This window comes from Triturus cristatus, chromosome 10 (genome assembly GCF_964204655.1).
Source record: "Triturus cristatus chromosome 10, aTriCri1.1, whole genome shotgun sequence".
Lineage (NCBI taxonomy): Eukaryota > Metazoa > Chordata > Amphibia > Caudata > Salamandridae > Triturus > Triturus cristatus.
Window position 1 is genome coordinate 1,136,806,202 of NC_140593.1, and position 24,315 is coordinate 1,136,830,516.

The 24,315-nt window shown below is 52.3% G+C and overlaps 1 protein-coding gene across 1 annotated transcript in view; it reads left to right on the forward strand.

Annotated features, from left to right (window-relative positions):
• The window catches only part of LOC146796750 (testis-expressed protein 47-like), a 177,897-nt gene that overhangs the window by 105,716 nt on the left and 47,866 nt on the right, over nt 1–24,315 (forward strand). The gene's annotated exons all lie outside the window — the stretch shown is intronic.

The window sequence follows — 24,315 nt, forward strand, 5'->3', positions numbered from 1 at the left end:
CCAAGGGAGATTCTTCAGTTGTCTTAAGTACCCCACAGGTCCCGCACGGAGCCTTTATGGAGTCACGGCACAAACTAAGCTTCAGACGGAAAGGGGGACGAAGACAGCCCAGTCGAGGTCCAGCGAAGTCCAAGTGTCCAGACGGTCGAAGGTCAGTGTTATTTTCTTTGTAGAATCTTTTCCACGTAAAATCCAATCTCCTGGGGGCGCTAGAGGGCGCACAAGCAGTATGGCCGCACTCACGTGAGGCTCCTGCTGCCTGGAATGAAAATCCTGCATTTATCCTCCTGACCGGCTTGTCCTCCCGACGAAAAGCACCTCCGGCTGCTGCTTAGCCTGCCCTGCAGCTTTGGTGGAAGTTTGGCTGGGAAACATCGGGCCGCTGCGGAGCTGAAGGCGGCGTAAGACTTGCCGCGCCTGGGACTGTGACGAGGCGGAGCGTCTGACCTGGCCCCTGCAGCTACGCGACACCGGGGCGCACCACGAGGCAGGTGGGCCCGGGCCGAGCCGCTGAAGAGACGCTCCTAGTGCGGCGGATGATACGGACAGCTGCGTGCTGCGGAGGCGGGGGCGGCTTTCCGTGGTGGACTGGGCCGAATGCCCCCCCCCGCCCCCCCCACTTGGGCGCGTGTGCTGCTTGCGGCAGTCGGAGGGACCTGAAGACAGAGGTGAGCGGCGGTGCCGTGGTGGGGTTCCTGCCCCCCCCCGCCCACCCCACCGCATGACACCCGAGGCCTGGGGGCATCTGGACTCTGTGAAGCTGATGCGGTGCCTGCCCCCCCCCGCTGATCGCGTGACTGGCTCGTGCAGCTGCTGAACGTCTGGAGCCTGACTGCGGGGACGCCCGCTGCTGATTTCGCCGGTCTGCTATCTGGACGGCGGGGTGTTGGGTACGGCCCAGACCTGGACTTTTGAATCCCCTTTCGTGGGCGGGCTGCGCTGGGTCCCCCCCCCCCCCGCGCTGGGAGCACTGCGGTGAGCACTAAGGTGCGGTGTGGCGGCCTGGCTGTGGCAGTGGGACGCTGGTGCCTCCACGTCGTTGGAGTGTGGATCTGGGAGCGAGGGCACGTTTGGGGGCTGACTGCGCGGCATTCTGCTGCGATTCGCCGGTTCGCTGCTCCTGTGACAGCTGACCGCTCCCTGGGACTGTGCCCCTGCTCTGCCTCCTCTGCCGCGGTGGGGGGATGGCTGGACCCTGGTCTACTGGGCTGGAATGAGACCGTCTGTCCACGCTTCTAGGTGGGAGATACGCACTCCTACTCCTGCTTGATCATCTGCCCCCCCCCCCCTGCAGGCGCTCCTATCGCATTGGCGAGCATTGACTTCCAGGTCGTCTCCCTGCTGACCGAGCCCTCCGCTCCTATAGTGGCTTCAGCCGGCCTATGTAAGGTCCTTGGCCGTGTGTGGTTGTGCTGCACTGCATTGAGGTACTTTGTGTCTAGCGCTGCCTGCGTGGACCGCGTTCTCCCCCTCCTCTTGGCTAACTGGTGTCCCTTACGTCCTTTCCACGATGGGGAAGCAGGACAGTCGGCAGCCTAAGCTTTCCTTTGATGCCCCTGCGGCTAAGAAGGGGCTACGGAGTGGGCCGGATACGGGGGACTCGCAGAGTCAGCCGGCAGCCGCCACACAGTTGGGTTCTCCGCCACTGGACCTACAACAGCTGATGCAAGAGATGCGGCAGGGCTTCGCAACTATAGTGGACAAAGTGTATCGCCTTTCCTCGCGCATGGATGCTATCATGCAGAATATCGATGTGCACGAAGAACGTATCGCGGAGGCGGAGAGACGAATCTCTGATAATGATGACACTGTGGCCTCTCACACTTCGCAACTGTCGAGAATGGACAATGTCCTTAGAGTTATCGCGGCCAAGAACGAGGAGTTAGAGGCCCGCAGCCGGCGCAATAACATTCGAGTGGTGGGTGTGCCGGAGTCCACCAACACAGGTCGCATGGAAGAATATGTGGAGAAGATTCTCCTGGACTCCGTTGGCGTGGAAAAGTTCTCTAAACAGTTCATTGTCGAGAGGGCGCACCGCTCATTGGGGCCGTGACCTAAACCCGGCGCCCCGCCCCGGCCCATCATTGCACGGCTCCTCAACTATCGTGACCGCGACGCTGCGCTGCGGGCCGCACGCACCAACCAACAACTAACATGTGATGGTGTCAGCTTTACCGTTTACCCGGACTTCACGCCTGTCGTCCAAGATCAGCGGCGTAAATTCCTCGACGTTAAGAAAAAACTCAGGGCCCTTCAAATTGACTATGCGTTGTTGTATCCAGCGAAGTTGAGAGTCACTCATCAAGCTAAGCAACATTTCTTTCTGAACCCGCAACAAGTGGACGATTTTTTGAAGACGCTAAAGACTGCGCGGGCTGAGCATCGAGTGGTGGATAGAGACGAAAATGAGGATGAACATTGATTACTATTCTGCTGACGCTATCGCTGGGCCTCTGGGTGTGGTGATGATGTTGCTGTCGCCGTTCTGGTAGTCCACCGTGCGTGCCCGGCTGTGGGACGTCACCAAGACTGAATATGCGTATCCTGGTCGGGTGCTGGACAATGGCCGGTGATGTATTCCAGGCACCACTCTCCCGCCCCTCCCCTTGTCTGTGATGGGGAGAGGGGTGTGGGGGATGGCTGTGTGTGACCCCTGGATGACCCCCATAGGGTGTACCCCAATTACTTCACTGACTATGTTGCTCCCGTTGAGCTGTTGGGTTGCTATTCTGGGTGGGGGGTGGGAGGTGATTTCTGGCAAGTTGGGGCTGCTTCAGTGGGTTGGGGGTGGGGTGTGGGGTTCTGAGATGCCTCTGGTATCCTCCATTTCCTTTCGTGTCACTGTTATCTCGTTGCTCATGACTTACGTAGTGATTTACCTGGGATGTCTGCTGGGGGTCCCTTTTTGCGGGATCCTATCGGGGGTTGGGGAAGTCTGCTCGTATTGTGGCTCAGGGTTGGGCCCAGGTGTAGTTCTTTTTAAGCTTGCTGATCTTGGTTGCCCGCGGGTGGGAGGGGCAGTGGATTTTCCCCGTTTTATGCAGGGACCTGTGGTTGTCATGGGGATGTTTGATGGATGTGGTGAGGGGTTGCGCTGCCGGGGTGGGGGTGAGGCACTGACCTATTCTGGGTTCGAACTGGGGAATGGACACATTGAGCGCTTCGCCTCCACCACGGGTGTGACCCCTTGCACTGGATTGGGGTGGTCGTGCCTGGGCATTGGGTGTTTTTGGCTGTGTCAACTTCCTTTTTCCGCAATTAACGTGGGTCTTGACGCTGCACTTTCAGATGGCATTGTGATTACAAATGTTCTGCGAGGCTTTTGGGGGGTGCTTGAGGGGAGGGGCGGGGGGATAGCGTTATTTGTACATGTTGGTATACTGTTGAGCACAGCTGATGTCATGATGATACTATTTACAGCACTTCTATGGTGCGATACTGTGGGGGTTCCCCTACGGGGCATGCGACACACAGGCTCACTGGGGATCTCAGAGGTCTTCGCCTTGATAGTGTAGTGGGGTTCAGACTGCACCACCTCTGCATTGTGGGGGTGTGGTGTGCGTCGCGCGCTGCCCTTTGGGGTGGCCTGTTTCTGGGCCCTTCGCTAGTGCACTGCATGTTATTCTTGACACACGCCTGGCTATGGGGGACACTGCATTAAACACGCTTACGTGGAACGTTAGAGGCCTGGGGGACCCTAGAAAACGGAGACAAGTTCTCTCATATCTGGACAGCCATGCTATACACATAGCCTTTCTCCAGGAGACACACTTTCAGGCGCGGTCAAATCCTACCTTTGCCGGCACATGGGCTCAATACACTGCTTTTTCCTCATTTTCCTCGTACTCTAGAGGAGTTGCAATACTGGTAAAAAAGGGGACCCCCTTCGTTATGGCTGGCAGTAAGAGCGACACCCAGGGCCGGTACTGCTTGATGTGGGGTAGACTTGGGCATCTGGCGGTTGCCCTGGTTTGTTGTTATGGCCCCAACATAGACGACCTGCAATTCTTCACGGACCTAGGTGCACTCATAATAGGTGTCGGGCCACAACATCTTATATGGGGGGGTGATTTCAACACCACGCTTGATCCGCCAATGGATAGGTCCCACCCGGCCCCGCACCACTATACCAGGTCTCGCGGGGCGCTCTTAGCGATACTTGAGGAGCACCGCCTGATTGACGCATGGAGACACTTACACGCCGTAACGCGGGAAGGTACACATTTTACTGCACATGCACGCTCCTGGGCAAGGTTGGATTAAGTCTTGCTAGCCCCGCGTTTTCACGCGGCGCTCGCTCAGGCCCACCATCTCCCGAGGACTTTATCTGATCACTCGCCGGTCCGCGTTACCTTGAGGGCGGCCGATCTGGGCCCCCCCCTGACTGCCTGGCGCCTGCAGCCCTCGATGCTGCTAGATGCTGTTTTTCAGGAGGAGCTGCGAGAAGAGTGCTTAGATTTCTTTCAGCGTAACAAAGATTCTGTGAGGGAGGTCGAGACTATCTGGGATGCTTTTAAAGTGACCTTACGGGGCGTCTGCATAGCCAAGGGGGCAGGTGTGCTGAAGAGCATACTTGCGCGGCTACGCTCTCTGGAAACTGACCTTACGACGCTTGAGACGTCACTGGCTGAGGCCCCGTACGACGCTACCCTGGCGCGCATTCGCGACAAGGTCACCGAGTATACACACGAGGCCGCTCGGGAGTCGAAATTCAGAGGCAAACTCTGGTGCGCCCGCCGGTATGGCGAAGGCGAGCGGCCCGGAAAAGCCCTGGCTGCAACGATGAGGTTGATACGTCCTGCGAATACTATCGTGGAGCTTGACGGTGGGGGCGGGCTGCTGTATAGGGACACCGCGCAAATTCTCAATGCGTTCGTGACGCACTATCAGGAATTGTATACGTCGTCTCGGGTGGGGGAGCTGCAACTGCATGACTACTTGGAGGATGTTTCCCTGGGATGGCTCAGCGATGCGCAAAGAGAATTTCTGAGCTCCCCCTTCGAATTGGGCGAGGTACGGGAGGCTATCATGCACATGCGGTCGGGTAAGGCCGCCGGGCTCGACGGGATTCCGATCGAATTCTACAAGACCTACATTGATTTTATGGCGCCGGTCCTGAGGGAGGTGTATGAGGACGCTCTTGAGGTGGGGCATCTCCCCCCTTCGATGCGCATGGCTCTTATCACGTCGCTCCTTAAACCCGGGAAAGCGGCGGACAAATGTGATTCTTATCGCCCCCTTTCGTTGCTCAACTGCGACGTGAAGATCCTGGCTAAATTGATAGCTACCCGTATCAATTTACTTCTCCCCAATTTAATCTTACCCGACCAAGCTGGGTTTGTGCCCGGAAGGGCAACGTCCCACAACCTGCGCACGTTCTTTTCGATTCTAAACACGGTGCACGAGGACCAACCAATGGCCGCCGTTTTTCTCGATGCCACGAAGGCCTTTGACTCCCTTGAGTGGGATTATGTGTTTCAAGTGCTGGCACGCATGGGATTCCCAGGTATATTTATCTCCTGGATTAAGTTATTATACACCGCTCCTAGCGCCAAAGTATTGATCAATGGTCGTCTTTCGGCTGCGTTTCCCATTACCAGGGGCACCAGGCAGGGTTGCCCCCTGTCGCCCTTGCTTTTCGCCATAGCCATGGAACCCTTGGCCGCGAAGCTGCGGCAGCACCACAAAGAGAAAGCGCTGAGGTGTTTTCAGAGGCAGATATTAATATCTATGTATGCTGATGACATTACGCTGTATATTCGGGACCCCAGCGAGAATCTTAACCCGATTCTCCGGGAGTTTATCCGTCTTGGCGTGCTTTCCGGGGTGCAGATCAACTGGAGCAAATCCTGTTTGTTCCCCCTAACCTCCTCCACTGTTCGGTTTGGGATGGACTTCCCCCTCGCCTGGTGTGAGGGGGACTTTAAATACTTGGGCATCCGCGTTGAAAAAGACAGGGATGAGCTCATGCGGGCCAATTATGGCACGGCAATGACCCGTATCTCGGACTGTGTGGCCCGCTGGATCACTCTGCCTCTGTCCATGGCTGGCAGAGCATCGTTGGTCAAAATGGTGATATTGCCGCAGTTGCTGTATCTCTTTCTAAACATCCCCTTCTACCCTGGCACCTCCTTTTTTCGTCAGCTCCGCGCGGAGCTCATTCGGCTAGTGTGGGGCGGTAAGTCGCCTCGGCTCAAATGGGAGATCCTTATTAGGCCATATAGTCAGGGCGGATTTGGCATCCCTGATTTTGAGCTGTACTATCGGGCAGCCCAAGCGCATTACGCCTATTTCTGGATACGACAACCTAGATACATGCCCCAGCTGGCGGCCGAGCATTGGCTGGCTCACCCGATCCCGATAGAGGGTGCACTGTATATTCCGGTGCAGGGAAGAGATAAAACACCCACGACGGTGATTAGCACGGTGACTGCTTGGAACCAACTGACGGTCACGCTAGGGTTGGACCTCTTGTATGCGCCGCTCATGCCCCTTGCCTACCACCCTAGTATGCCATTACTGCAGGAAGCGGGTTTTCGGAAACTGCTTCAAGCTATCCATGTTTCGACGTGGGGGGACTTGTATCATAATGGCGTGTTCCGTTCCATGGACCACCTATATGCGGGATTGCAGCCTTCTCCCCTGGATGTCTTTTACTACCTTAGGCTTCGACAGGGGATGAGGACGCTTACTCCCGGCTTTCCGCAAGAACCCCCACAGATGGCGCCGCTGCAGCGCATCCTCCATGACGACACCCCGGCCCGGTTGGTCTCTAAAATATACAGGGCGGTGCATTCATTATCTGCCTCGTCGCGGCTGGCGGCCAGGGCGCGATGGGATCTGGAACTGCAGGCCCCGCTGACAGATAAGCAATGGGAGTTCTGCCTGTTACAAACGGAACGCATCTCCTCCAGTAGTCGATTTAGAATAATACACTATAAGTTCATCCACAGGTTGTATTATACTCCTGCCCGACTGTGCAGGTACCGGCTCCGCGACAACGACAGATGCGACAGGTGTCGGGCCCCTGGGGATGATTTCCTCCACCTGGCGTGGGGGTGTGAAGCGGTTCACCGTTATTGGTGCGAGGTGTTTGCAGCACTCTCCAAAATGATTAATGTGGTGGTTGAGCCCTCCCCTCTCGTCGCTCTGCTGGGTTATGTGGAACCACTACAGGCGGCACACCGCAAATTCGTTGCGCTAGCTTGTTTGCTCGCCAAGAGAAGAGTTGCGTGTCGTTGGGGTAGGGGCAGGGCCCCAAAATTCAAGGAATGGATACGAGATCTCACCTACTGCCAAGACCAAATTAGTGTATATTCCGAACTTTTGCCACTGCCCTCGCGACCTGCGGATATCTGGGCTCCATTACGTTGTTACCTCCTGGCAGGGGGGCTCAGGCGGATGCCGGGGATGCCCCATAGCGACCCTCTTCGTGTGCTCTTGAGACCTGTTTAGCGTGGGGTGCCTGCTGCCCTTTCCACTGGGTATTATTGAATAGTCGATTTGCACTGAAGACCCTTACACGCGGCTGGGTTTTTACAATGCTGCTCTTTTGTAGGTAACTGCTTGGTGCGGGAGAGGGGCCCCTTAAGGTGTGTCTTGCCTACTGTGGACTCCATTGCTTGCCTATTGATTGATGTATTGCACCGCTTTGCTGTATATGTCCCCCCCCCACCGCCGCCAATATGATCTTGCTATGTTTTCCTCCATGCTTATAATGTCCTCTAAATGCTGGCTGTATGCACTCACTGACGTACCTTTTTGTGTCTTTCTCTGACTGATGCTGTATGATCGCTCAAAAGTTCAAAAATAAAGTTTAAAAAAAAAAAAAAATCTAATCTCCTGTAGCCAGGTAAACCATTTTATACCCACTGGAGAGGGTTGGATAGATTCAGGGGACCCTCCTAGGGAGAGGCAGGACAGAGGGGTGGCTACACCCATGTCCTTTGTCCAGTTTCGCGCCAGAGCAGGAGCCAATGGCTCCCAGAACTGGTTTGAGCTGGACTATGCACAGGGATGTGGCCCAAGTGCAGACTTTCAGATACTCTCAGAGTGCACCCACCCAGCCCCAATACACTAAACCCTGTCTGGGAGGTGGTCACACCTCCCTGTGACAGGATGCCTATTGTGCTGCCTTCCTCTGCTCGAGCTTGGCTCAGCAGCAGGAGGGTAGAAAAGTGTCTCTGGTCGGCAGCATCCATTTTGTGTTGTCTGGGTCGAGAAGGCTGGCACCGGTAAGACCAGTGACCCCACGAAGCTCGCTTCAAAAGGGTGGAATCATACCTCCACACCAGTTACTGGTGTGGAGGAATGATTCCAAGGTGTTTGACACCAAACTCAACATGTGTACCATATTTTAGGGACTGATAAGGGTACCCCAGTATCCAATCTGGAGTGTACCAAGTACATGTATGTCAAATCTGAAAGAGACACGTTAGTGATAGATTCCTTACCTTAGAATTACCCCCAGGCGTCAGACTGGATCCGGAAAGCTCGTTTCAGAAGGGTGGAATCATACCACCACACTAGTTACTGGTGTGGAGGTATGATTTCAAGGTGTGTGACACCAAACTCAATATGTTTCTATGCAGCCGTTTTCGAGATAGCATTTACCCCTAGGCACCTCTGCCTACATGTCCGGCTGAGTCACAGACAACCCGGGAGAATGGTCTCCGAAGGCTGCAGAGGGTCTCTGCTCATGCAGGGGCACCCTCTCACATAAAAGCACGCACCCTGCCCTTAGGACTGTTAAGGCCTGCTATAGTGGTGACTTATAAGTTTTAAGTGTAGTGACTATTAGATATAGTGAGCCTATATCTAATGTAAGTGATGCAAGCACCATCTTACACAGGCTGCAGTAGCAGACCTAGAGTTACATTTTGTAGAGCCTCTCATGGGTGGCATAATACATGCTTCAGCCCATGGGAGGCCTCTGGGGTACCTATGCCCTGGGTACATATGTACCATATACTAGGGACTGATAAGGGTACCCTAGTATCCAATCTGGAGTGTACCAAGTACATGTATGTCAAATCTGAGACACGTTAGTTATAGATTCCTTACCTTAGAATTACCCCCACGCGTCAGACTGGATCCGGAAAGTTTTCATCAGCAGTACCCCTGCACATCGGAAGGTGGCATCGTGCGGCTCCGCATCCGTCGTAGGTGTCGTGATCTCCGGGATGATGTCGCGGCAGCTACTTAGACACCGCCCTCACACGCTGACGTCAGTTCTTTCTTTTTACGCGCCAGCAAGTGCAGATCCAGAGAGAGCGGTACCCCCAGTCAATTTTTGACTGAGTTTTTGGGAATTTTGTCTCTGACTTTTTTTAGTCTTTCGACTCCTGGTGTGTAGGGATGCCCGGTTTTAAAATCTTGCGAAGTTTGTCCCCGCATAATGTCAGTGACAGACCCGCACTGCGAGTGCTTATACTGCCTGGGGCGCGACCATGACCCCACGTCGTGCCCTGAATGCTAGACCATGACTCCGAAAACTTTGCAGGAGCGGTCCTGAAAGTTGCTTGAGGCCCAGGAGTCGTCTCCGCGCCGTTCAAGGTCCCGGTCCCGTGGGAGGTCAAGGGAATGGTTGTGGAGCCGCCATCATCGTTCAACAAAGTCTTCACACTCGGGGTCAGGTAAGACGTAGCACATGAAGTCGAAGAAGCGCCGTTGCTCTTCGCATTCCCCTAGCCTGTCGCGCGACATGGCTGAGGGTGTGGGTGGTGCCGCCCCCGCGGCTCAGGCAGAGCCTACGCAGTTGCCGATGGCCTACCCACCTTTCCTGGGTCCGTCTGTGACTCCGGCCCAACTGCAGGACTTCCTGTCAGCCATGGCTCACCTCTTTGGCTCGTCGGGCCCCGCGAGCGCCTTTGGGCCCCGCGGGTTCAACTGGGGGTCCTCGCCCTTCTTCGTCGTCGTCAGCTCCGGCCCCCATGTTGTCGACGGCTCCTGCCTCGGTGCAGCGAGACCCCTATGGATCCATGCATGGATCACAGCCGACGTCGGTTGACCTCGTACGACCTCGACCGATGTCTACGGCACCACCACCGCCGGCCGATGTCGACCCCGGCTTCCACTCCGACATAGAGACGGTGCTGGACCGGTGTCAATCGACGCCGATTCCGACGCCGATGGGGAATTTTTCTCCATTTCTCCGTCCTCCTCCTTCTTTTCCACCTGCCCAGCAGGTTACGGAGGACGGGGAGGACTGGGAGGGGTCTTAAGACCCTCTCGCAGCCCAATGCGAGTTAGACCCGGACTGGGCAAAGGATTTGGAGGAGCAGGTGGATTTTTCTCCAGAACCTGGCACAATGTCTCCTTCTACTGTGGCTACGGAGGAGGGTGATACTTATTCAGTGGTGTTGCGTAGGGCAGCCGAGGCTCTCCACCTCGAGCTCCCTACAGTGGCTGTCAGGACTAACCTCCTGACAGAAGTGCTTCGGCGGGCGGCTTCCTCTGCGGAGCCGCTGCTGCCCTTCAATGACGCACTTGAGTCGTTCTTTTGAGCACCTGGTCCAGGCCCAACACGGGGGCTCCTGTGGATAGGAACGTGGCCCTACGCCATCGCCCGGCCTCAGGCGACCCCATTTTCCTCTCCCAACACCCTACCCCTGAGAGCTTGGTTGTCTAAGCCTCTGCATCCCCGAGCGCATTCCCTTCCATACCTCCGGACTGGGAATCCAAGAAACTGGAGCAGTTTGGGAAGAAGATATTCTCTTCCGCCAGTTCAGGGTTTTGGTCTGTGAACACCGCATGCCTCTTGGGCCGTTATCCCCACTCTGTGTGGGATACGGTGGCGCAGGTGCTGCCTCAGTGTCCGGAGGAGGCCCGGACGGTGCTCTCCCAAACTATTGCTGAAGGGAAAGATGCAGCCAAGTTCACGATACGTTGTGGTCTTGACACCACCGACTCACTGGGCAGAGCGATTTTCACGACACTGGTGTTACGCTATCACGCCTGGCTGAGGACAACTGGCTTTTCCGGGGATGTCCAGAACACTCTGATGGACATGCCTTTTGATGGCACTCGCCTTTTTGGGGACAAGGCAGATAGGTCGTTGGAGTGCTTTAAGGACTCGCGGGCTACGGCCAAGTGCCTGGGCCTAACGGCCACGCGCACTCCGTTGGCTTCTGCTTTTCGCTCTTTTCTTGGCCAATGAAGGGGCGCCCAAACATGTTTGGTTCAGAGCCACAGGCCTGCGCAGCTACCGTCTCATCGCTGCCGCGGACATGGGATACGCTGAGGTGGGTCACGGGGCCAGCGTGCGGGTCAGTCCACCACCACTCCTGCCACCACTGCCTCCAAACCTTCCGGTGTTTCAGGCCCATCAAATGCCAGTGGGCCTCAGGATTCGCCATCACCTCCCCCACTGGCGCACCATCACTTCAGACAGGTGGGTTTTACAGATAGTCCGAAGGGGCTACTCCCTCCCCTCGAGTCTACCTCTCTAGCCATGCCACCTCAATTCCACCGCATGTCGGGAGATCACTTGACACTTCTCCAGCAGGAAGTTCTCCTTCCCTCTTGGCCAAGGGGGCCATCGAGCGCGTTCTGACCCCAGAAGTGGGTCGTGGTTGTTATACCCACTACTTCCTGGTTCCAAAGAAGGACAAGGGCCTGCTTCCTATCTTAGACCTTCGGAACGTCAATCGCTTCCTCCGGAAGGAGAAGTTCAAGATGCTCACACTTGCTCAGGGCTTGTCTGCCCTAGACCGTCAAGACTGGATGGTAGCGTTGGACTTGCAGGACGCTTACTTTCATATTCCCGTCCTGCCGGCCCACCGGCGTTACCTGCGGTTCACGGTAGGCCACGAGCACTTTCCGTTCACCGTGCTCCCTTTTGGCCTTACCAGCGCCCCTCGGGTGTTCACGAAAGTGATGGCGGTGGTCATCGCTCATCTGCGCAGATCAGGGGTTTCAGTCTTCCCCTATCTCGACGACTGGTTGTTGAAGGCGGGCTCGCCCCAGGCAGTCTTCTCCCACCTCCAGACTACGGCCGACCTTCTGCATTTGCTAGGGTTCTCCATCAACGTGCCGAAGTCACACCTGGCTCCCTCTCAGAAGTTCTTCTTTATCGGAGCAATTCTGGACACGGCGCAGTTTCGGGTTTATCCTCCCGAACAGCGAGTCCGGGACATTTGGGCTATGATTTCGATCTTTCGGCCCTTGTCTTGGGTTTCGGTCAGGATGACCTTGAGGCTGCTGCACATCATGCCCTCCTGATGACCAATCATGCCAGATGGCATATGCAAGCTCTGCAATGGGACCTGAAGTTCCAGTGGGTGCAGCATCAGGGGAACCTGTCCGAGTACCTCCAGATCTCGGAGGGCACTGTACGACAATTGCAGTGGTGGCTCATGGACCAACATTGGGTCAGTGGCAGATCACTCTCCCTTCCCCAACCGGAGCTCCCAGTGATGACGAATGCGTTACTCCTGGGATGGGGCGGCCACGTGGGATAGGCGGAGATCAGAGGCCTCTGGTCTCCAGCGGAGTCCAGGCTCCATATCAACCATCTCCGGGCGATCCTACTTGCACTGAAATCATTCCTTCCCTCTCTCAAGGGGAGAGTAGTGCAGGTGTTCACGGACAACACCACCGCCATGTGGTACTGCAACAAGCAAGGCGGGGTGGGGTTGTGGACCCTTTGTCAGGAGGCTCAGCGTCTCTGGACATGGCTGGAACATCAAGGCATTTCCTTGGTGGTTCAACGCTTGGCAGGTTCTTTGAACGCCAGGGCGGACGAACTCAGCTGCAGGTGCATGATGGTCCATGAATGGCGTCTTCACTCGGAGGTGGCGCAAGGTCTCTTTCTACAGTGGGGAGAGCCTTGGTTAGATCTATTCGCCACCGAAGAGAACTCACCATGTCAGCAGTTCTGCGCGTTGGAACTTTCAAGGCGGCTCTCGCTCGGCGACGCTTTTCGTCACAAGTGGAGTTGCGGTCTATTGTGCGCCTTTCCGCCTATACCACTTCTACCCAGAGTGCTGAAGATGATCAGGCGCGACCGGGCCCAAGTCATTCTTGTGGCCCTGGACTGGGCTAGACGAGTTTGGTATCCCAAGCTACTCAGTATGAGCGTCGATCCCCCGATCCGTCTGCCTCGTTGGGAGGATCTTCTGTTGCAGCAGCAGGGGACGGTCCTCCACCCAAACCTGTCCAACCTCCACCTCCTTGCGTGGAGATTGAGCGGCGACAGTTGATTCCATTTGACTTGCCTCCTGAAGTCTGTGATATCATTCTGGCAGCCAGGCGTCCCTCCACTAAATAGGTATACACCTGCAGGTGGAACAAATTTTTGGCATGGTGCACAGCAAAGGCTGTAGATCCCCTTTCTGCCCCTCTTTCAGAAGTCCTTTTGTTCCTTCTTTCTTTGGCCCAGCAGGGCTCTGCTCTGGGCACTATCAAGGGCTACCTTTCTGCAATTTCAGCCTTTCTCAGGCTCCCTGATCAGCCCTATCTTTTCAAGTCCCCTGTTGTTAATAGATTTCTCAGTCATTACTCACCTTTTCCCTCCTATTCCTTTTGTGATGCCGCTGTGGGACTTGAATCTGGTTCTTACCTATTTGATGTGCGCTCCCTTTGAGCCGCTGCACAACTGTCCTCTTCGTTTATGGACTTTGAAGACTGCTTTCCTGGTTGCCATCACCTCTGCTAGGCGCGTGAGTGAGCTCCAGGCTCTTTCCTGTAAACCTCCTTTTCTGTCTGTTCATCCGGACAAAGTTGTGCTTCACACTCGTCCTTCCTTTTTGCCAAAGGTTGTTACTGCCTTCCATATCAGGCAATCTATCACCTTGCCCACTTTCTTTCCGCCTACGCACCCTTCCAGAGAAGCAGAGAGGCTCCACCGTTTGGACACAAAATGTGCGCTCTCATTTTACCTGAATCGCACACAACAGTTCCGGGTGGATGACCAACTCGTTGTTGGCTACGTAGGCCCCAAGAAAGGCCGGGCTGTACACAAGAGAACTATCTCCTGCTGGGTCGTCTTGTGTATAAAAGCCTGTTATTCTCTGGCTAAAAAGGATCCTCCGGTGGGGCTGCGCGCCCATTCCACCAGGGCGACAGCAGCTACTACAGCATTGGGACGTGGTGTCCCCCTACAAGACATCTGTCAGGCAGCAACGTGGGCTTCGCTGCACACTTTTACTAAGCATTATTGCCTTGACAGCCAAGTCCGGAGAAACGGCTTCTTTGGCCGCTCTGTTCTCCGTGAGTATTGCTGGGTTATCTATTCGAAGGTAAGGAATCTATCAATAACGTGTCTCTTTCAGACGCACAAGTTACTTCGGTAACGATATATCTGTACGAGAAATTAGTTAGTGATAGATTCCTTACCGTCCCACCAATCCTCCCCGTTCTGTGAACTGATTTCTAGGGTTGAGGTCATCCCTTTCAGGGCCCTAGCTTCAATGCACCAGTGGTCAGTATCTTGCATGGCTCTGCGTTCCTGGCGCGGATAGTCGTGTACAGAACTGACGTCAGCGCACGAGAGCGGCGTCTAAGTAGCTGCCACGAGGTCATCCCGGCGATCACGACGCCTACGACGGACGCGGAGCCGCACGACGCCACCTTCCGACGCGCAGGTGTACTGCTGATGAAAACTTTCCGGATCCAGTCTGATGCCTGGGGGTAATTCTATGGTAAGCACTCTATCACTAACTAATGTCTCTTACATATATAGGGTTACCGAAAGTAAGAAACTTGTGCTTTAAGGGAGAAAGCAGATAGGCTGGGGTCCTGATTAGCAGGATCCCAGCCAGACTAGTCAAAAACAGTGAGACATCAAGCAAAAAGTGGGGGTAACCATAAGAAGCAGATCCTACTTTCCTACACAACCCCCCCCCCCCCCCCCCAATCGCAAGGACATTAAACTAACCTTGACTAGTTGAGTCTTCATGTTCTAAGTGGAAATATCTGGAGAGTCCATCTGCATTGGCATGGTTGCTCCCAGGTCTATGTTCCACTGTATAGTCCATCCCTTGTAGGGAAATGGACCACTGCAAACGTTTGGGGTTTTCGCCCTTCATCTGTTTAAGCCATAAGAGGGGCTTATGGTCTGTCTAAACAATGAAGTGAGTGCCAAACAAGTATGGCCTCAGCTTCTTCAGAGCCCAAACCACAGCAAAGGCTTCCCTCTCAATCGCTGACCAACGTTTCTCTCTGGGGGTCAGCCTTCTGCTTAGAAAAGCTACTGGCTGATCTGACCCTCTTCATTCAGTTGTGATAACACAGCCCCTACCCCCAACTCATATGCATAAGTTTGAACAATGAATTGTATGGAATAGTCAGGACTTTGCAGAATGGGAGCAGTGCACATGGCCTGCTTCATGTCATCAAATGCCTTTTGACAGCTAACTGTCCACCAAACTTTCTTAGGCATTCTTTTGGAAGTCAAGTCTTTCAAAGGGATCACTATGGATCCATTTCCTTTGACAAACCTCCTGTAGTACCCATTCAGGCCCAAGAAAGCTCTGACCGGAGTCTGGGTGGTTGGAGCAACCCATTCCATAATGGTTTGGATTTAGCTCTGCAATGGTTGAACCTGTCCTCCACCCACAAGGTGGCCTAGGTGCACAACCTTACTCTGACTTATCTGGCACTTAGTAGCCTTGATAGTGAGGCCTGCCTTCTGCAGGGCATCCAAAACATTTCTCAGGTGGACCAGGTGATCCTCCCAGGTGGAGCTAAAGACAGCAATATCATCAAGATACGCTGCACTATAGGCTTCCAGGCCTGTGAGAACTTTATTCACCAACCATTGAAAAGTGGCAGGTGCATTCTTCAAACCAAAGGGTATTACCACAAATTGATAATGCTCACTAGGGGTTGAGAACGCTGTTTTGGGCTTAGCGTCCTCCGCTAATCTGATTTGCCAGTAGCCAGCTGTGAGGTCAAATGTACTTAGAAACTTGGTTGAGGCCAGAGTATCAATCCGTTCATTTGCCCTAGGAATAGTATGAGCATCAGCCCTAGTGACTGCATTGAACCCCCTGTAGTCTACACAAAACCTCATCTCTCTGTTACCATCCTGGGTGTGAGGTTTGGGTACCAGGACTACTGGACTAGCCCACGGGCTATCTGAGGGTTCAGTTAATCCCAATTCCAACATCTTTTGGACCTCAGTGCTGATGCAGGTCCAGACATGGTCTGGTTGGCTGTAAATTTTGTTCTTTACAGGTAAGCTCTCTCCTGTGTCCACTTCATGGGTACACCAGGTGGTCTCACTGGAAGTCAGTGAGAACATGTGCCTGTACTGATTGAGGACTTTCCTGCAATTAGCTTGTTGCTGCTCAGTGAGGCTGCCTGCCAAGGCTACACCATCTACTGAATCATCATCAGGGTTCTGTGAGAGGAGATCAGGGAGTGAGTCACTCTCTTCCTCCTGTCCCTCATCAGTAGCCATGAGCAAGCCCATGTCTGCCCTGTCAACATATGGCTGGAGCCTGTAGCGGCTCCTGGGAGTTTCAAGGTCCACAAGGTAGGTAACCTCTCCCTTCTGTTTAAGTATGGTATGGGTCCCACTCCACTTGTCTTAGAGAGCTGCTGGGCCCACAGGCTCCAACACCCATACCTTCTGTCCTTTATTCATGCCAAGCTTTCTGTAATTCTTGGCTAGCCTCAAGGTTTTTGGATGCCTTCTTCATGTACTCAGCCATCCTGGAGCGGAGACCAAGTACATAGTCCACTATGTCCTGTTTAGGTGGTTTGAGATGCAACTCCCATCCTTCCTTCACTAGACACAAGGGACCCCTAACTGGATGTTCAAACAGAAGTTCAAAAGGGCTGTAACCAACCCCCTTCAGAGGAACCTCTATGTAGGCAAATAGAAGGCAGGGCAACAGGACAGCCCATTTTCGCGTAAGCTTTTCTGGGGGGCCGATGATCATGCCCTTCAGGGTTTTGTTGAATCTCTCAACTAACCCATTGCATTGTGGGTGATAGGGTGTGGTGAATTTGTACTTCACTCCATACTCCTTCCACATAGCAGTTATATAACTTGACATGAAGTTTGCATCTCTGTCAGTTAATTCCTCCTTAGGGAAACCCACTCTGGAACAAATTCCCAGGAGGGCCCTGGCCACCACAGGAGCTGTGGTGGTTCTAAGGGGTATTGCCTCTGGATACCTAGTGGCATGGTCCACCACCACTAGAATGAATCTGTGCCCAGATGCAGTTGGAGGATCCATGGGACCAACAATGTCAATCCCAACCCTCTCAAAGGGAACCCCCACCACAGGTAGTGGTATCAGGGGGGCCTTTGTAGTACCAACTGCCTTACCACTGGCTTGACAGGTGGTACAGGAAAGACAAAATGGAAGTTCTAAGTTGTCCAGGTTGGAATCATCTTGATCCCCCTGGTCAGGGTTTGAGTCAAGGTCAAAGAAGGTTTCACTTCCTGGCCTCTCCTCATTCCCTGCACCACACACTCTTTCTACCTCATCAGGCTCTGGGGTCTTTCTAAGATCATCTAAGAGTAACTCCTCAATGAGACGTTGGGTGTTTGCATTTCTCCCGGTCCTCAACTTCCTAGACACACACATGGCTTTCAATTCCCGGAATGAGAGGCCATTGTACCTAGTTGGCAGAGAGCTGGCTTCTCCTCTAGAAGACATACTAGTGTTGTGTGGTGTAGGCACCTACCTAACCTAGTGGAGACTAAACTCTCTTGAGTTGGAGAAAGGGTGTGCAAGACCCTTGAATTAACCAACTCAGAGTTCAGTAGAACTTACTTATTCAAATCTTGAAGTATTATATGTGCCTAATACTTTAGTGGTTTTCAGTTAATCAATCAATGAGATTTATCTGGTAAAACAATAGCAAGCTTGAATCCCAACCGCTGCACACCAATGTGAGAAGGTGGCTTGGTATATGCTGTCCACTAGTTAAAGTGGGCACCCTGTACCAATCCACACGACCCTTATGATGTAGGAGGTCAAAAATAACCTCTATGAAAGCTATCCTAGTGGTAGCTATGGAGAGCAGCCTTCAGGCTTAATCTTGAAGGAATGTAAAGCAGCTTGCTTTACCAGAATATCACCTCCTGAATGACTAAATGAAGGAGAACCACACAGTAGTTTTATAAAAATATGTATTTATTAATATAACACTCTCTACTATCCTCTACACAAGGATAGAACACAAAGCACACAATACTGGATCAATAGAACAGTTGTAGGTAGCACAATACACAGCAGGCTCCAGGGGGAGACCGAACCATATACTAAAATAGTGGTATAACAATCACGACTTGACCAGACACAGTGCCTAGAGCACGTAGAATCGCTGGGACCCCAAGGAACCACCCAAGGTGCTGACACAGGAGACCCACAGAGGATGGGTGCAGTGAGGAAACACGACTGCGTGCTCCGCACAACTCTATGGGAAAATTAAGTTAAAGTTTAAGGACCCTTCTAGGAGGACTTTGAGCAAACCCTTCAGAACTTAAGAGTTTAAAGAGCTACCCCACCCGTGGATACCATAGTACCAGAGTTACCTAACCCAGGGAAGCCGGGTGCATAGGTCTGAAGTGGCGTCAGAAACTCTCGTCGTTCTATATGGAAAGAAGTGAAGAAGTACTGCTGCCGTGAAAGTGAAAAAGGTCTGGTGGAATCCAAGCCTGGATTCTGGATGGATGGAACCAGAAAGCAGAGGGGACAGAGTCTGGGTTACTTTAGAGTGACCAGGGGCTCGGGAGACGAATGCCCACCTATGTCAGGTGCTTCAGGTGCGAAGAAGGGATGCTTGACTCTGCAGCCACAGGACCAGGAGACGTCGAGGACAACCAGGAGCTGGAGGTGAGCTGTCCCTTGAAGGATGTTGAGTGCTGAGGGGTCTGTGTCCGGCGGCAGCACCAACAAGCCTTGGCAAAAGCAACCCACACAGGATGGTCAAACAGATTACGGTGTGGACTAGCAAGGTCCAGGGGACCCTCCAAGCAATGGAGAGTCAGGGCATGTCTGGAACAAACAGGAAAGCCCAATAACATCAAGATGACCCTCAGGGGGAGCCACAGGCCAAAGGACCAGGAGTCGCGAGGGAACCTCGAGCAAGTCTGCAAAGTACCAGCCCACGGAGCACACGGCGTAAGGAGGCCAGAGTTCTTTGGTGCTAGTACTGCTCAGGGTCAGGACCACACGGGGTCCAATGCACAAGGTCAGGAATCCCCAACAAGCATATGCACTTGCAAATGGATGTGGTTCACAGGGATTCAAGTTACGCAACCCCCACAAGGGATACTGGCCTCAACTCAGTGAGAGGGCAGATCGACCTCAGAGACCTTCAGGAACCCACCTCCTGTGTTACTGAAATCGTCGGCAGGAGCTCAGAAGCAGCTACCAGTCAGTTGGCCTTTAGGTGCCTGCGAAGCAGGGGAGTGACTCCTTCCCTCCAAGGGAGACACAGGTCCTGCACAGAGCCTGTATGGAGTCACAGCACAAACTAAGCTTCAGACCGAAAGGGGGACGAAGTCAGCCTAGTCGAGGTCCAGCGAAGTCCAAGTGTCCAGACGGTGGAAGGTCAGTGGTTTCTTCGTTGTAGAATCTTGTCCACGTAAAATCCAATGTCCTGTAGCCAGGTAACCCATTTTATACCCACAGGAGAGGTTTGGACAGATTCAGGGGACCCTCCTAGGGGAGGGGCAGGACAGAGGGGTGGCTACACCAATGTCCTTTGTCCAGTTTCGTGCCAGAGCAGGAGCCAATGGCTCCCAGAACTGGTTTGAGCTGGACTATGCACAGGGACACCAAATGTGGCCCAAGTGCAGAATTTCAGGCACTCTCAGAGTGCACCCACCTAGCCCCAATACACTAAATCCTGTCTGGGAGGTGGTCACACCTCCCTGTGACAGGATGCCTATTGTGCTGTCTTCCTCTGCACGAGTTTGGCTCAGCAGCAGAAGGGCAGAAAAGTGTCTCTGGTCGGCAGCATCCATTTTGTGCTGTCCGGGTCGAGAAGGCTGGCACCGGTAAGACCAGTGACTCCACGAAGCTCGCTTCAGAAGGGTGGAATCATACCTCTCTGATTCCAAGGTGTTTGACACCGAACTTGATATGTTTCTATGCAGCCGTTTTCGAGATAGCATTTACAGCGAGGTTAGAATGCACCTCTACCTATATGTCCGGCTGAGTCACAGACAAACCAGGAGAATGGTCTCCGAAGGCTGCAGAGGGGCTCTGCTCATGCAGGAGCACCCTCTCACATAAAACCACACACCCTGCCTTCAGGATTGTTAAGGCCTGCTATAGGGGTGACTTATAAGTTTTAAGTGTAGTGACTATTAGATATAGTGAGCGTATATCTAATGTAAGTGATGCAAGCACCATCTTACACAGGCTGCAGTAGCAGACCTAGAGTTCCATTTTGTAGTGCCTCTCATGGGTGGCATAATATATGCTTCACCCCATGGGAGGCCTCGGCGGTACCTATGCCCTGGGTACATGTGTACCATATACTAGGGACTGTAAAGGGTACCCCAGTACCCAATCTGGAGTGTACCAAGTAGGTGTATATCAATTTAAGGGACAAAGCAAATAGGCTGGGGTCCTGATTAGCAGGATCCCAGTCAGACTAGTCAAAAACAGTGAGACATCAAATAAAAAGTGGGGTTAACCATAAGAAGCAGATCCTACTTTCCTACAACCATAAAAAGACGGAGGGATCTTAATGCCTTCCTTCTATCACTCCACTTGAGGGTGTGGTTCCTAAAGAAGTGATCTTTCCACTCTGTCGCTACGTTAATATGACCATTATCTTCCTCATTTTTGGTAACATGAGATCCCTATCGGCTGCCAGGACCTCCTCCACAGAACTTAGTTTAAGAGCAAGTGGCCGTGGTTCTGACTGGGGCCATTAGTGAGCAACATCAGTCCTCTAATCTGCTCGGTAGATGATGTGAGAACTTGACAACTTTTTCGTGTAAACAGAATGAAATGGGTGCATTTAGTTATCGGCAGGACCTACCCCACAGCCGTTTTGGCATACTGGAACAACCTTGGTGAATCCTTCTTCCTCAGTTAATGAGACTGTCGAAAGGCATCCGACAGGACCGAAGCACTTTTTTCTTCTGGAATGGCTAACATGCTCTTGAGGCTTTCTCACAGAGCCATGCAAAATTTGGCAAAAACTGTTTTCATGGGACTCCTCATAATTACCTCCTGTCATCTGGGTGCCCTCAGATTTGGTGACCAGGTATAGCCTCTGTGCTGTTAAACTCAGAGACATTCCAGACACTAGAAGCACCTAGTGGCTAAGAAGTAGGTTTGCTTTGTGGACAGAAACCTTTATGACCTAGTACTCACTATGCCGAAGTAGTGCCATAGTCGCATAGCTGTGCCTAGAGAGGAGACGTGCCTCGTGATCGCCACTCATTCAGAATGGTGGTCTTACTCTTGCGATACGCCGTCAGAGGTGGGAGTAAAGCGGAAATCAAGCGAGGCTGACTGCAGTAGGGAGGGGAGAGTGAGGAGCCTGAACACCTGAGTAAGTGAGAAGCAGCACACCATTAAGTGCACCATCGCAATACCAGTCCTCGCGTGAAGGGACATTAAGAAAATCTTACACAATCCCTCAAAAGTGGAGATGGGAAACTATGGAAAACAGGACAGTGGAGACTAGGGATCCACAACAGACTACCTACCCATAGACGTTCACTTCTAGTCTAGGAAGACCACTACAGGGATAACTTAAGCAGATAAGTATTTCAGGGCACTGTACATGTAGCAGATGCCTTGCAACGTGTTGTGAGTTCCGCTTCACTGTAGTTAATACCCAGCTTTGAAGTCCCCACCTTTCTTTAGTTTTCCATTTCTGTTCCCCCATCATTTGGTCTTTGCTCATGTTTTACCTGGTAGATTTATTTTCTCTCTTAAGAGAGAGAGAGAGATGCTCTGGTTCTTAACCATGCTCTGGTTCTTAACCATTCTGAAATTAACTGCTTGTCGTGTCATCCTGGGGTTTCAGACTGGATTCCCGCTCAGACAGCTTTTGTCTACCACGAGACCCATAAGACAATGTCTGAATAGACATATGTATACTTTGATGAAAAAACACTGGTACATTAATTTATAATGTTATCTTCTTACCCTATAGTCAGATGACATGTATGGCCATTGAGAACGTTCCCATGGTTGGCTGTATCCAAGCAGAGAAAGGCTCCATTTCAGTACACAGCAGACTCCAGTCCTGTGTTTCCTGATAATCATTTTCTACTTACCTATTATCCCATTTCCTATTGTGGGCGTACACTGTACTGCCAACATAGGTATTTAGAGACAAGAGTCCACAAAAGACTAAACTGCATAACAGACTTGCCATAGACCTTCACTTCCGGGTTAGCTGGATCACTTCTGGGCTAACTTAGGTAAATCAGTATTACAGCCACTTGGCAATATCGTAAGGTCTTTCTGCTACTCTGTAGTTTGCACCAATCTTTGCAGGCTTCGTTCCTTATAGTCAGTTGATATGTGTGGCCAGTGAGAACATATCCTGGGTGCTAGCTAAATCTAAGCAGAAAAAGACTCCATTCCAGTGTACAGCAGACTCCTCCTACCATTTTCCAACCTAGCTTTTCCCTGTTGTCCTCTGGCTCCTAATGTGGGTGTACAGTGTACCCCTTCCATACACACAGGGGTTTTGGTTCGAAAGGTGTTTCAGCGGGTTGAACACCCAAATCTGACACATCTAGACAGGATTAGATGCTGGGAGCAGGGTCCCAGGTTACATCCTTCAATTATGCTGAGATGGCAGTTCCCTGCAAAACACAGATAATCACTATCAAATACGTTTACATTGATCAGAACAGTAAAGATCATTTCTGCAGAACACAAGCGCTTTGCACAAGATGCTTAAGTGTCAGTGACAGCAAAGAAGGTCTAAAACCGAATAGAAAAATTAATTGGTATCTTGTGGTGGACTGGAATTTATCCATTTGTGTCAGGGTTTTTTTATTGATTGCTGGAAAATGTAGTTTGTTATGATATTATCTTGTTCGGCTGCTATTCCAGTTCAAAGCATCATCCTCATCTCCGAACCTGACATAGAACTGATGCATCATTGCAGCTGTACAAATAGATCATGGAGCAGAGTTGCTATTCCTTTTTTATTTTAACAAATAAAATGTATATCATTATGCCAAGCGGAAATCTACGTAAATAAACAAGGACACTTAAATCCTTTAAAGAAAACATGGAACACCAAAGTCAAGCCGTACTCAAAATAGTAAGTCTGAAGAGGACATGCCAGATCATCTTTCCCTCTCTCCATCCATGCAACCCCATCGCTAGGCATGCTAAGGAGGTAGTGGAAGGGTGATGGTTGGCTACAGGTAGGACTGAGCAGGATGACATGTTTGTGATGGATATTGGCAATGGTCAGTAGGATAGCAGGCGTTGCTAGGACATGGAGCCTTACGCACAAAGTGGGGATGGCCAGGACCTGGACACCTCTTACTCATGTCATGGGGAGAAAGGGTGCAGACAGCGGGAGGAATGATGAAGCCTCAAATGGCCTCACGAGGAGTACTAGGTGAAGAGATACAACATGGTGCTTACAGCACCCAATCCCACCTGATACAGCGTGTTTTTGGGAGAGGGAGGTGATGTGGGATGTCACATGACATAGCAGGTGTTTGACAATGCCCTTGGGCAGTCTAAATCTCTGCAGGTTTCCACTTTGTGTCGGTACAGATTGATGTCGGGAAACGGCCACTACAACGCTGCCGTTTCCACGCATAACCATAACCACGCATGCATTACAACGTATGCGTGGTTACAATGAAAAGCCTTTACCACGCATACCTTTACTACGAAATTCGTAGTAAAGGCATGTGTGCTAAAGTTAAAAGAAAAAAAAGGGGGGGGTTGGGCGTCTCCCCACTCCCCCCCCCCCCCCCCCCCCAAAATAAAGCATGGGTTTAAAAAAGAGGGCTTGCATGGACAAGGCGTGGGATTAAAAAAGAGTCCCTTGCATGGACCTTTTCTGGTATGCTCTCCTCCTCCTTCTGATGTCTCATGGGTGGGCCTAGGTAGCAGTTGCTTATCAAGGAGGTAAAACTCTTCTTGCAGATGCTCATCGTGAGCATGGTCCATGGGGTTACCTTACTTACGAACTTTGGGTTGGGGGTTGATGATGGAGGCATATGTACTTTTAATGGTTCTGCAAAGTTGTATGTGAGCCTATGGCTTATTTAGGGGCATTCTGCTCTCTTGTTCTGTGTGCAGGTTTTATTCATGTTTCACTATGCTTTTATTGTGGACATTGCTCAGAGTAACGGTGCAAAGGAACACCTGCTCTCCAGGCGAATTAGTATTTTGCCTC